Source organism: Dendrobates tinctorius, unplaced genomic scaffold (assembly GCF_039654945.1).
Source record: "Dendrobates tinctorius isolate UK_male_01 unplaced genomic scaffold, ASM3965494v1 ptg000008l, whole genome shotgun sequence".
NCBI lineage: Eukaryota > Metazoa > Chordata > Amphibia > Anura > Dendrobatidae > Dendrobates > Dendrobates tinctorius.
In genome coordinates, this window is record NW_027361676.1 from 10,541,428 (window position 1) to 10,556,451 (window position 15,024).

Sequence of the window (15,024 nt, forward strand, 5' to 3'; positions counted from 1 at the left end):
AACCCTGGACCTCACAAAAGGATATTGGCAGGTACCCCTAACAGAGAGGGTAGGGAAAAAATGACCTTTGTAACCCTCGAAGGGCTGTTCCAGTATAAAGTATTACCCTTTAGGTTGCATGGTGCGCCAGCGACGTTACAGTAGTTAATGGATATTGTTCTCCGTCCCCATCGCTGTTATGCCTCAGCTTATGTAGATGATATTGTTGTGTACAGTATAGACTGGGAAGGTCACATACCAAAAGTACAGGTGGTGATAGATTTTCTGCGACAAGCAGGGCTAACTGCCAACCCAAAGAAGTGTTCCATAGAGTTGGAGGAAGCTCGGTACTTGGGTTATGTCATTGGGAGTGGAGTCCTCAAACCCCAAGTAATCAAGGCAATTCAGAACTGGCCCTGTCCCCACAAAACAAGACAGGTAAAAGCCTTTTTAGGTTTAGTGGGATATTACAGGCGGTTTATTCCCAACTTTGCAACCCTGTCTGTGCCTTTAACAGACTGCTTGAAAGGGAGGAAGTCTGTGATGTCCGCTGGAATGATCAGCTAGAGGAGGCCTTTGTAAAGATAAAAAAGGTACTGTGTGGTACACCAGTTCTGATTATACCAAATTTCAAAAGAGAGTTCATAGTGCAGACTGACACCTCTGAGATAGGGCTTGGTGCCATGCTGTCTCAAGAGGTTAATGGGGAAGAGCATCCTGTTAGTTTCCTAAGACAGAAGCTTACCCCAACTGAAACCAGCTACAGTATTGTGGAGAGAGAGTTCCTGGCCATTAAATGGGCACTTGAGTCATTGCCCTATTATTTGTTGGGGAGAACATTTCATTTGGTGACAGTTTATTCCCCTCTTACGTGGATGAGTCAAGCTAAGGAGAGGAATGCGCAAGTCACCATTTGGTTTCTGTCCCTGCAAAATTTCAAAAATTAGTAGAACATCAGGCAGGTAGACTACAAGGGAAGGCAGATGCCCTGTCCAGAGTTCACTGTATGTCATGTGTCCACCCCCCAGGGTTGAACAAAGGGGGAGGTATGTGGTACAGCAAAGGGTGTAGTTCTGGATGGGAGATACATTTCTCCCAGCAGGATAAAGTTTGGACAGGATTTTCTCTAAAGTGGAGGATCTGCAATGATGTCACGGCCATGTGATCAGCCCATGTGATGTGTACCTCACCTGTAGGTGGGGTTATGGGCTATGTAATGGAGATCTTGTTTGACACATGGTGAGTGTGTGTGTGGAAGATAGGAGGAAATTGCTGGAGTTAGCCTGAACTTGTTTTGTTGGACTACCCTGTTGTGAATTCGCTTTCTGGCCTCCCTCTGGTTATTACTGAAGGTAGTGGAGCTGGTCAGATCGACAGAGGGGTTGCGAGTTCTCTTTCTGGGCTCCCTCTGGTGGTTACTGGAGGTAATGGAGCTGATCTGTTTGACAGAGGCTTGCCACCTGATAATGATGATGACGATTGGAGATCTGGGGTTTCAGTTTGGGACTTAAGACAGCCGACTCCCTCTATCCCTGCTGGTGATTTGCTTCCTGTTCCTCCTGATGTCTGATTTCTCCAGCACTGTCCCTGCATGTTCAGCTAAGTGGTTTATTTTCTATTCTGTTTGCATTTGATCTGGTTTTGTCTATCTCTTCTTGGTGCGGGTCAGCCAGCTCCGGCTGGGGCTGTGCTGAATCACCGCCCATATGTTACTGCTTGTGCCAGTTTGTTTTATCTCCGTTAGATTGGTCTCTTTCTGCTCTGCTTTCAGAATATACCAGAGTGCTGATATAGTGGGGGGCGAAGTCGTGTGACTCCAGTGTTTTTTGCATCAGACGTGTTGGACTTTTTGCAGGGTTTTTTGCGTGATTGCAGACAGTGTCTTTCTTTTCCTGTCCTGTCTAGTCTGTGTGGGCCCCATCATTTGCTCAGTCTATTTTCCTGCCTGTGTTTATGTTTTCATCTTGTCTCACCGACAATAAATGTTTGGGGGCTATCTATTCTTTTGGGGTCTGCTCTGGGGCAGTTTAGAGTTCCCCTTTCTTGCATTAGGCTTAGTTAGCTCTCCAGCTGTGCCGAGGCATCTAGGATCATCGTAGGTACGCTCCACGGCTATTGCTAGTTGTGTGGATAGGATCAGGGGTCTGCAATCCACTTAGGTATCAACCTCTCTGGTTTTCTGTGGCTTAGCCTGGACCTGCTCTCCTCCTCGGTGACCCATTCATAACAGAATCACCAGCCTAACTGTAGACTCTAGGGTACTCCAAAGAATGAAAGAATTAAAAAAAAAAAAGTGTCAGGATTTTTTTTTTAATATATTTTTTCCTCTTTTCTTCCTGGGGCTGCAGGAGGAGATTTTTTTTCTCTAAATGGAGACTAAGCAATTGTCTGATCGTGTTGAGCAGCTCGCTGCTGAAGTGCAGGGAATTTCTGCCTATCTCGCTCAATCATCTGCTGTTGAACCCAAAATCCCTACTCCTGATGTGTTTTTTGGGGATCGGTCTAAATTTTTGAATTTTAAGAATAATTGTTAACTATTTTTTGCTTTGAAACCAAACTCATCGGGGAGCTCTGTGCAGCAGGTTAAAATTGTCATTTCCCTGCTGCGTGGCAAACCCCAGGATTGGGCCTTTTCTTTGACACCGGAGATCCTATTCTGGCTAATGTGGATGCATTTTTTCAAGCCTTGGGTTTGTTGTATAATGAACCTAATGCTATTGATCAAGCTGAGAAAACCTTATCGGCATTGAACCTGGGTCAGGATTCTGCAGAGTTATATTGTCAAAAATTCCAAAAGTGGGCGGTCCTTACTAAATGGAATGACGATGCCCTAGCAGCTCTCTTTCGGAAGGGTTTGGCAGAAACCGTAAAAGATGTTATGGTGGGATTTCCTGTTCCCTCTGGTCTAGATGATTCTGTGTCATTGGCCATTCAAACTGATCGGCGTTTACGTGAACCTAAAACTACACGAGAGGCGTTGCTGCCTTTCGAACGAACGTCTGAACCCATTCAAAGTGAAAGGGTTTTGTCTAGGGCGCAACGTCAGGAGTTAAGAAGGTGTAATAAGCTGTGTTTTTTCTGTAGAGACACCTCTCATACTATTTCTGTCTGCCCTAAATGAGAAAAGCGTTTTTGTTGTGAGTTCATTTTCCCTTCATCACTGAGGTCTGGTGAACTCCCTATTCTGGTAAAGGAAGGTAATGAGCCTGATTATCAGGCACCTGAGTCTAATGAGGATGACTGGCTGAGTGGAGTCACAGACTGGTTATAAGGCTGCCAACGCCCTTCTGCCCTGCGGGTGATTTCTCTGTGGACTTCTAGGACACCAGTCTGATTCCTGCTCCTCTAAAGCTCAGATTTTTGCTTTGCCTGTTGCATTTGTGTTTTGTTTTTGTTTTCCTTGCTTTTCTGGATTCTGCCATTCCCTGCTGGGGTGAGCTGAACCTCCTTTTGCCTGTTGCTCTGTCTTCAGAATATTCCTGAGTACTGATATAGCTTTTTGAAGCCTAGCGTCTTCAGGGCCTTTTTCACTGTCAGTCTGTTGGCTCTTATTTTCATAGGGTTTTTCACGGATTGCAGACAGCAACCTTCCTGTCCTTTTCTATCTAGTTAGCTGAGGCCCCGTCTTTGCTCAGTCTATCTTTCTGTCTGTGTTAGTGTTTTCATCTTGCTTCACCGTCATTATATGTTGGGGGCTGCCTTTTGCTTTGGGGTCTGCTCTGGGGCAGTTTAGATTTCCCCTTTCTTTCTTTAGGCCTATTTAATTCTCCGGCTGTGATCGAGGGGTCTAGGGCATCGTAGGAACCCCCCACGGCTACTGCTAGTTGTGTTGATAGGTTCAGGGGTCTGCAATCCGATAGCTGCCAACTTCTCTGGTTTTCTGGACTTAGCTAGCATTTCTGTTTTTGACTCCTACGGTGACTCAATCATAACAGAATCACCCGCCATACCGCAAATCCTAGGGTACTCAATAGCAGGAAAGAATTGTGCTAAAAAAAAAAAAAAAAGGTGTGTGTATATTCTTTCCTCTATATCTCTGAGGCCGTAGGGGGAATTTTTTTTCTCCTAATGGAGATAAAGCAATTGTCTGATCGTGTGGAGCAGCTCGCTGTGGAAGTGCAGGGAATTTCCGCCTACCTTGCTCATTCGCATGCTGTTGAACCAAAGATCCCTACACCTGATGTATTTTTTGGGGATCGATCTAAATTTTTGAGTTTCAAAAACAATTGTAAATTATTTTTTGCCTTGAAGCCTAACTCGTCAGGGAGCTCCGCGCAGCAGGTTAAAATTGTCATCTCTTTGCTGCGTGGCGATCCCCAGGATTGGGCGTTTTCTTTGAAACCAGATGATCCTATTCTGACTAATGTGAACGCATTCTTTCAAGCTTTGGGGTTGTTGTATGACGAACCTAATGCTATTGATCAGGCTGAAAAAACCCTGTTGGCATTGAACCAGGGTCGAGATTCTGCAGAGTTGTACTGTCAAAAGTTCCGAAAGTGGGCGGTCCTTACTACCTGGAATGATAATGCCTTGGCTGCTCTCTTTCGGAAGGGTTTGTCAGAAGCCGTAAAAGATACTATGGTGGGATTTCCTGTTCCCTCTGGTCTGGACGATTCTATGTCATTAGCCATTCAGGTTGGTCGGCATTTGCGTGAACGCAGGATTGCACGAGAGGTGTTGGCACCGGTTGAACAGACGTCTGAACCTATGCAATGTGATAGAGTTTTGTCTAAGGCGCAACGTCAGAAGTTCAGAAGGCGTAATAAGCTGTGTTTTTCTGTGGAGATGCCTCGCATATCATTTCTGTTTGTCCTAAACGAGAGAAACACTTTGCACACATGTTTTCTGTTGGTGGTGTTCAACCTAAGTTTCTTCTGGCAATTACTCTGATCTGCTCCCTGTCCACATTTTCCGCCAAGGCTTTTGTGGATTCGGGAGCAGCGCTAAACCTAATGGACTTGGATTTTGCTAAACGTTGTGGATTTCCGATGACACCTCTGCAGACGCCTATCCCTTTGAGGGGGATTGATGCTACTCCTTTGGCTAAAAATAAACCTCAGTTTTGGACCCAGGTGGTCATGCGGGTCGCCCCAGACCATCAAGAAAATTGCAGATTTTTGGTGTTGCATGGTCTGCATGATGCCGTTGTTCTGGGGTTTCCCTGGTTGCAAATTCATAATCCAGTTTTGGATTGGAAATCTGTGTCTGTGGTGAGTTGGGGTTGTCGGTGTGCCTTTAGTGAGGCTCCGGTTTTTTCCACCTCTCCTCAGTCGCATGATGTTCCTGACTATTTGGCAGACTTTTATGATGTATTTAGTGAGAATGAGTCTGCGTCCTTGCCTCCTCATAGAAGTTATGACTGTGCAATTGAACTAAGCCCGGGGTGTAAATTTCCCAAGGGTCGGCTCTTCAATTTATCTGTACCCGAGCACGAGGCTATGCGGTCCTACATTAAGGAGGCGTTGGAGAAGGGTCATATTAGACCATCCTCTTCAACCTTAGGTGCCGTTTTTTTTTTTGTGGCCAAAAAGGATGATTCTTTAAGCATTGTATTGATTATCGTGCCCTCAATAAAATTACTATTAAATATCAGTATCCGTTGCCCCTGATTTTGGATCGATTCTCTAGAGTTAGAGGTGCTTGCTGGTTTACCAAGCTTGACCTCAGGGGGGCGTATAATCTTATCCGCATTAAGCAGGGGGATGAATGGAAGACGGCGTTTAATACTCCGGAGGGACATTTTGAGTACCTGGTGATGCCTTTTGGGCTCACTAATGCCCCTTCTGTCTTCCAGTGCTTCATGAACGATATTTTCCGAGACTTTGTCGATAAATTTTTGATTATCTATCTGGATGATATTTTGATCTTCTCCAAGGATTGGGATTCTCATGTGGAACATATTCGGACTGTGTTCCGGATCTTGAGGGAGAATTCCCTGTATGTCAAAGGATCGAAATGTCTTTTTGGAGTACAGAGGATTTCATTTTTGGGATTTATTTTGTCTCCGTCAACTATTGAAATGGACCCGGCCAAGGTACAGGCCATTTAGGATTGGGTTCAGCCCACTTCTTTGAAGGCCCTCCAGAAGTTTTTGGGTTTTGCTAATTTTTATCAGAAATTTATAGCAAAATTTTCTAGTATTGCCAAGCCATTGACTGATCTGACTAAGAAGGGTGCTGATGTGTTGAACTGGTCTCCGGAGGCTGTTTCTTCCTTTCAGGAGCTGAAGCGAAGATTTACCTCCGCCCCGGTTTTGCGGCAACCTGATGTCTCACTCCCGTTCCAGGTAGAGGTGGATGCTTCTGAGATTGGTGCAGGACCTGTTTTGTCCCAAAAGGATCCTGTAACATCTAAAATGAATCCCTGTACTTTCTTTTCCCGAAAGTTCTCTCCATCTGAACGTAACTATAATGTGGGGAATTGGGAGCTGTTGGCCATGAAGTGGGCATTTGAGGAGTGGAGACATTGGTTGGAGGGAGCTAAACATCAAGTTGTGGTCCTCACTGACCACAAGAATTTGATTTACCTAGAGTCGGCTAAACGCTTGAACCCTAGACAGGCTAGGTGGGCCTTGTTTTTTACACGTTTTGATTTTGTGGTCTCTTTTCTTCCTGGAACTAAGAATGTCAAGGCAGACGCCCTCTCTAGGAGTTTCTTTGCTGATTCTCCTGTGGTGACCAAGCCTGCTACCATCTTAGGCGAAGGGGTAGTTCTTTCTGCCATCTCGCCCGATTTGAGACTTGCTCTGCAAGAGTTCCAGGAGGACAAACCTGAGCGTTGTCCCAGTGGAAAGTTGTATGTTCCTGACCAGTGGAAGAAGAGAGTGATGTCTGAAGTTCATTGCTCTGCATTGGCTGGTCATCCAGGTATTTTTGGTACTAGAGATCTGGTGAGTCGCTCTTTTTGGTGGCCCACCTTGTCTCATGATGTCAGGAATTTTGTGCAGTCCTGTGGGACTTGCTCCCGGTCTAAATCTTGTTCTCGCTCTAGTGGGTTGTTGTTGCCTTTGCCGGTCCCCAGGAGGCCATGGACCCATATTTCAATGGATTTCATCTCTGATATGCCGGTCTCTCAAAGAATGACTGTTATTTGGGTGATTTGTGATAGATTCTCTAAGATGGTTCATCTTGTACCACTCCCTAAGTTGCCATCTTCCTCTGAGTTGGTGCCCCTGTTTTTGCAACAGGTGGTTCGCTTACACGGGATTCCTGAGAACATTGTATCTGACAGAGGAGTTCAGTTTGTGTCTAGATTTTGGAGGACTTTCTGTTCCAAGCTGGGAATTCAGTTGTCCTTCTCCTCTGCTTTTCACCCCCAGACCAATGGGCAGACAGAGAGAACAAACCAGACCTTGGAGTCGTATTTGAGATGTTTTATTTCCGCTGATCAGGATGATTGGGTTTCATTTTTGCCCTTGGCCGAATTTGCTTTAAATAATAGAGCTAGTTCTGCCACTTTGATGTCACCTTTTTTCTGTAACTTTGGGTTTCATCCTCGATTTTCTTCAGGGCAGGTGGAGCCTTCTGCCTGCCCAGGTGTTGATACTGTGGTGGAGAGAATGCACCAGATCTGGGACCAAGTGGTGGATAAGTTATCTATCTCCCAGGAAAAGGTCCAGCGGTTTTCCAATTGACATAGGACCATTGGTCCCCAGTTTAAGATTGGTGATATGGTGTGGTTATCATCAAAAAATATTGTTATGAAGGTGGCTTCTCCTAAGTTTAAGCCTAGATTTATTGGACCTTACAAGATTTTGGAGATTATTAATCCGGTCTCTTTTCGTTTGGCTCTTCCTGTCACATTTAAAATCCATAATGTGTTCCATAAGTCCTTGTTGAAGAGGTTTGTTGAACCAGTTGTTCCTGGGGTGGCACCTCCAGACCCTGTATTGGTTGAAGGTAACATGGAATATGAGGTAGAGAAAATACTGGATTCCCGTTTGGCTAGACGGAGACTCCAGTATTTGGTTAAGTGGAAGGGTTATGGTCAGGAGGATAATTCCTGGGTCTCTGCCTCTGATATTCATGCCAAAAGATTGGTGCGTGCCTTTCATCGGGCTCACCCTGATCGCCCTGGTGGCATGGTTGAGGGTTCGGTGACCCCTCCTCAAGGGGGAGGTACTGTTGTGAATTCATTTTCCCCTTCATCACTGAGGTCTGGTGAACTCCCTATTCTGGTAAAGGAAGGTAATGAGCCTGATTATCAGGCACCTGAGTCTAATGAGGATGACTGGCTGAGTGGAGTCACGGACTGGATATAAGGCTGCCGACGCCCTTCTGCCCTGCGGGTGATTTCTCTGTGGACTTCTAGGACACCAGTCTGATTCCTGCTCCTCTAAAGCTAAGATTTTTGCTTTGCCTGTTGTATTTGTGTTTTGTTTTTGTTTTCCTTGCTTTTCTGGATTCTGCCATTCCCTGCTGGGGTGAGCTGAATCTCCTTTTGACTGTTGCTCTGTCTTCAGAATATTCCTGAGTACTGACATAGCTTTTTGAAGCCTAGCGTCTTCAGGGCCTTTTTCATTGTCAGTCTGTTGGCTCTTATTTTCATAGAGTTTTTCACGGATTGCAGACAGCAACCTTCCTGTCCTTTTCTATTTAGTTAGCTGGGGCCCCGTCTTTGCTCAGTCTATCTTTCTGTCTGTGTTAGTGTTTTCATCTTGCTTCACCGTCATTATATGTTGGGGGCTGCCTTTTGCTTTGGGGTCTGCTCTGGGGCAGTTTAGATTTCCCCTTTCTTTCTTTAGGCCTATTTAATTCTCCGGCTGTGATTGAGGGGTCTAGGGCATCGTAGGAACCCCCCACGGCTACTGCTAGTTGTGTTGATAGGTTCAGGGGTCTGCAATCCAATAGCTGCCAACTTCTCTGGTTTTCTGGACTTAGCTAGCATTTCTGTTTTTGCCTCCTACGGTGACTCAATCATAACACGTTTTGCTCACACATTTGCGTTGGGCAGTGTACAGCCTAAGTTTCTTTTGGCGATTACTCTGATCTGCTCCTTGTCTACATTTTCCGCTAAGGCTTTTGTAGATTCAGGAGCAGCTTCGAATCTGATGGATTTGAACTTTGCTAAACATTGTGGTTTTCCCATGATACCCCTGCGGACTCCTATCTCTTTGAGGGGTATTGATGCTACTCCTTTGGCGGAGAATAAACCACAGATTTGGACCCAGGTGATAATGCGGGTCGCCCCAGACCACCATCAAAAGTGTAAATTTTTGGTGTTGCACAATTTGCATGATACTATTGTTCTGGGTTTTCCTTGGTTGCAAACTCATAATCCTGTTTTTGATTGGAAATCTATGTCTGTGGTGAGTTGGGGTTGTCAATGTGTTGTTAGTGACACTCCTGTTTTCTCCACCTCTCCCCAGTCTCATGATATTCCTGACTATTTGGCTGATTTTTCTGATGCATTTAGTGAGAGTAAGTCTGCGTCTTTGCCTCCTCCTAGGAGTTATGACTGTGCAATTGAGTTGACGCCTGGGTGTAAATTTCCCAAGGGGCGGCTTTTCAATTTATCGTACCCGAACATGATGCTATGCGATCTTATATCAAGGAGTCGTTGGAGAAGGGCCATATTAGACCATCCTCTTCACCTTTAGGTGCTGGGTTTCTTTTTGTGGCCAAGAAAGATGGTTCATTAAGGCCATGTATTGACTATCGTTCCCTTAATAAAATCACTGTTAAATATCAGTATCCGTTACCCCTGACTTCTGATTTATTTTCCAGAGTTAAAAGTGCCTGTTGGTTTACCAAGCTTGACCTCAGGGGGGCGCATAAGCTTATTTGCATCAAGCACGGGGATGAATGGAAGATGGCGTTTAATACTCCGGACGGACATTTTGAGTACCTGGTGATGCCTTTTGGGCTCTCTAAAGCCCCTTCTGTCTTCCAATCTTTTATGAACGATATTTTCAGGGACTTTGTGGATAAGTTTTTGATAATTTATCTTGATAATATTTTGATCTTTTCCAGTGATTGGGATTCTCATGTGGAACATGTCCGGACTGTGTTCTGGATTTTGAGGGAAAATTCTCTGCATGTTAAGGGATCAAAGTGCCTTTTTGGTGTACAGAGGATTTCATTTTTGGGATTCATTTTGTCCCAGTCTGCTATTGAAATGGACCCGACATTAAAAAGTTTTCAAAACTTCAAAAAACAGGCAAACAAAAATAGGCTTATTGCTGATTTTCAAGATCCAGCCACAAACACTAGAGAGTCGTTCCAATGTCAGGTAGAGGGTCACAAACCTATTTGTCCCTATAGGGCCCTATATCTCTCTCCTACCTGACAGCGGAGGTTGGCACCCTCTTGATACGCAAATGGCGCCCCCGCTCCTCGGCGGCTCTCCCTAATCACCCTGTTGACTCCTATGTAAATAACATCAGCTTGGAGTACAACAGATGGCCAGGGACAAAAATATAATAGATAATAACCCCATGCCACAAAACACCAAGACAAAAATATAAGGAATAGTAACTGGAAAAAACTCTAATTTTTGGCAGATTTGTAAACATTTGCTTTGGGAGGAAAAGGGGTCTAAATAACCCTATTTAGGTGTCTCCCTGCCTGACAGCGGAGCTTTTACACCCTACGTTACTCTGGTGCCCCCGCTCCACGAGGGCTGACCCTTACTGACCCCTACACTTCTCACCCAGAAAGAGGAAAGAGGGTGTCAGAACATATGGCCAAGGGAGACAGGGGTAATAACTTAAAATTATCCCTGAAAAAATCCCCCCCAAAGGCAAAAAATGTTTTAATAATAATAAAAAAATGTATCTGCAAATCGATGTATACAGTGTACGAGATAATAGTGCATTAGCAAAGGCAGTTGCAAGTAAAGGGGGTAAGATATCAATCAGAACAGATACACAATCATTTAAATGTTCTTAAGCAGCATTAATGTACATTTCTCACATCACAGAACGCTGCTATTACCTCTAATCCCCAACAACACATTTTGCATCATGCCCAAAACAATGAGCCATTGATCGCTCAGGCTCAAAATTGCACTGTCCCCAAAAAAAAAAAAAAAAAAAAAAATCAGCAAATTAACAAATATGTAAGAACTTAGCTCATGGCCACTGAAAAATCACCCCAATATATATAGTAGGCGGGGTGATAGTACTTTGACAAAGGCAATTTCAAATAAAGGGGGTAAGGTATCAATCAAAACAGATATACAACCATCTGAGTATTCTTAAACAGCATTAATAAACATTTCTCAAATCACCAACCTCTATTACCTCTAATCCCCCATAACAGCATATTTTCATATTGCTTCATGCCCCAAAACAATAAGCCACTGATCACCCGGCTCAAATTACACTATCCCCAAGTATTAAATCAACAAAATTGACAAATATGTAAGAACTTAGCTCATGGCCAATGAAAAATCGCCTCGACGCGTTTCCCTCCCGTAAAAGGAGTTCATCAGGAGGCCCATGATGTATTATGAATGCTCCCTCCGAGCATCAGATGTCATGCCTGGTTGCCTTTTTAATGATTGGTCAATAAAGTATCTTTTAAGGATTGATTTTTTTTTTTGTATATGAGCCGTTGAATAATTAATCCAGAATTATATTTATTAAGAATTTTTGAAATGGACCCGGCCAAGATACAGGCCATTTATGATTGGGTTCAGCCCACTTCTTTGAATGCTCTCCAGAAGTTTTGGGGTTTTGCTAATTTCTACCATAAATTTATAAGTAATTTTTCTGGTATTGTTAAACCACTGACTGATTTGAGCAAAAAGGGCGCTGATGTGGTGAATTGGTCTCCAGAGGCAGTCTCGGCATTTCAGGAGCTTAAGCGGAGATTCACTTCTGCTCCGGTTCTACGGCAATCTGATGTCTCACTCCCACTTCAGGTCGAGGTAGATGCTTCTGAGATTGGTGCAGGAACCGTTTTGTCCCAAAAAGATCCGGTGACTTCTAAGATGAATCCCTGTGCCTTCTTTACTTGAAAATTCTCCCCATCTGAACGAAACTATGACGTGGGGAATCGGGAATTGTTGGCCATGAAATGGGCATTTGAAGAGTGGAGACATTGGTTGGAGGGAGCTAGACATTAAGTTGTGGTCCTCACCGACCACAAGAATTTGTTTTATCTTGAATCAGCCAAACGCTTGAATCCTAGACAGGCTAGGTGGGCCTTGTTTTTCACGCATTTTAATTTTGTGGTCTCTTTTCTTCTGGGCACTAAGAATGTTAAGGCGGAGGCCCTTTCTAGGAGTTTCTTTGCGGATTCTGTTGATGTGACCAAGCCTACTACCATTCTAAATGAGGGTGTAGTTCTTTCCGCTATTTCATCTGATTTGAGACGTGCCCTGGAGGAATTTCAGGAGGACAAACCTGAACGTTGCCCTATGGGAAAATTGTATGTCCCTGACCAGTGGAGGAAAAGAGTAATGTCTGAAATTCATTGCTCCGCGTTGGCTGGTCATCCAGGTATTTTTGGTACCAGAGATTTGTTGAGTCAGTCATTTTGGTGGCCTGCCTTATCTCGTGATGTCAGGAATTTTGTGCAGTCCTGTGGGATTTGTTGTCGGTCCAAGCCCTGTTCTCGCTCTAGCGAGTTGTTGATGCCCCTGCCGGTGCCCAGGAGGCCATGGACCCATAACTCAATGGATTTTATCTCCGATCTTCCTGTCTCTCAGAGAATGACTGTTATCTGGGTGAATTGTGATAGATTTTCTAAGATGGTCTATCTTGTACCACTCCCAAAGTTGCCATCTTCTTCTGAGTTGGTGCCCTTGTTTTTACAACAGGTGGTTCGGTTGCACGGGATTCCTGAGAAAATTGTGTCGGACAGAGGAGTCCAGTTTGTTTCCAGATTTTGGAGAGCTTTTTGTTCCACTGGGAATTCAGTTATCTTTCTCCTCTGCATTTCATTCTCAGATCAATGGGCAGACTGAGAGAACAAACCAGACTTTGGAGTCCTATTTGAGATGTTTCATATCTGCTGATCAGGATGACTGGGTCTTATTTTTGCCCTTGGCTGAATTCGCACTAAACAATAGAGCTAGTTCTGCCACATTGATGTCACCCTTTTTCTGTAACTTTGGGTTTCATCCTTGATTTTTTTCAGGGCAAGTGGAATCTTCGGCCTGCCCAAGTTTGGACTCTGTGGTAGAGAGAATGCAGCAGATTTGGGACCAAGTGGTGGATAAGTTGTCCCACTCTCAGGAAAAAGCCCAACGGTTTTCCAACCGGCATAGGACCATTGGTCCCCGGTTTAAAGTGGGTGATATGGTTTGGTTGTGTTCAAAGAATATTCCTGTGAAGGTTGCGTCTCCAAAATTCAAGCCAAGATTCATTGGACCTTATAAGATTTTGGAGATCCTTAATCCCGTTTCTTTCCGATTGGCTCTTCCAGTTACGTTTAAGATCCTTAACGTATTTCATAAATCTTTGTTGAAGAGGTTTGTGGAGCCAGTAGTTCCTATGGCAGCGCCTCCTTACCCTGTATTGGTTAAAGGCAATTTGGAGTATGAGGTAGTGAAAATATTGGATTCTCGTTTGGCTAGACGGAGACTCCAGTACGTGGTCAAATGGAAGGGTTATGGCCAGGAGCATAATTCTTGGGTCTCTGCTTCTGACATTCATGCTGAAAGATTGGTTCGTACTTTTCACCGGGCCCATCCTGATCGGCCTGGTGGCGTGGATGAGGGTTTGGTGACCCCTCCTCAAGGGGGGGGTACTGTTGTGAATTTGCATTCTGGCCTCCCTCTGGTTATTACTGAAGGTAGTGGAGCTGGTCAGATCGACAGAGAGGTTGCGAGTTCTCTTTCTGGGCTCCCTCTGGTGGTTACTGGAGGTAAGGGAGCTGATCTGATTGACAGATGCTTGCCACCTGATAATGATGATGACGATTGGAGATCTGGGGTTTCAGACTGGGATTTAAGACAGCCGACTCCCGCTATCCCTGCTGATGATTTGCTTCCTGTTCCTCCTGAGGTCTGATTTCTCCAGCTCTGTCCCTGCATGTTCAGCTAAGTGGTTTATTTTCTATTCTGTTTGCATTTGATTTGGTTTTGTCTATCTCTTCTTGGTGCGGGTCAGCCAGCTCCGGCTGGGGCTGTGCTGAATCACTGCCCATATGTTACTGCTTGTGCCAGTTTGTTTTATCCTCTGTTAGATTGGTCTCTTTTTGCTCTGCTTTCAGAATATACCAGAGTGCTGATATAATGGGGGACAAAGTGATGTGACTTCAGGGTTTTTTGCATCAGACGTGTTGGACTTTTTGCAGGGTTTTTTGTGTGATTGCAGACAGTGTCTTTCCTGTCCTGTCTAGTCAGTGTGGGCCCCATCATTTGCTCAGTCTATTTTCCTGCCTGTGTTTGTGTTTTCATCTTGTCTCACCTGCAACTGCACAGCAGGAATCCAGAGCCTTGCATTCAGCGGTCTCCCATTCTCCACCGTCCGCTCAGGAGCCTGCACAGCAATCGCGGCGTTCCAGACACCCTGCTCAGACCAGCTCTTTGGGTCTGGCTGTTGCTGCCACCTCTGGGCCAACAATAGCAGCGCTGGCTGCTCAGCAGCAAGCTACTTCAGAGGCTAAGTCCTCAGGTCGCGCTACTGGGCATGCTCACAAGACGATCTCCCATTGGAAATCGGGAGTCACATGCTCAGGTCCTTCTCGTGATCTGATTGGTCCATCTCAGGGATCTGGAAGCTTCCAGAAGGTCCCGGCTATAAAAGGTTTGCATGGCCGCTCGGCCATGCGCTAGTATAGACTCTACTTGCTACATGTGTGAATGATGATGGATGCATGAACCTGCGAATGACTCATTAAAACTCCCCTCCCTCTGATATTACGTGTGTGGATAGGAACTTAGTCATAGAGTCAGCGCCAGTCAGTGTCACGCTACAGGCCACAGTGCATATCATCACCTAACTAGAGTCCGACAGTGCGCCCCTCCTTGGCACTGTCGCATAGCGGCTGTGTCAGTCGCCACGCTGCAGTCTGCAGCACCTGTGGGCGTCCGCAGTAGCGACACCGCACGCACAGTAGGTCTAGACGGACTCTGTCCCTCTGCCTTGGGCTC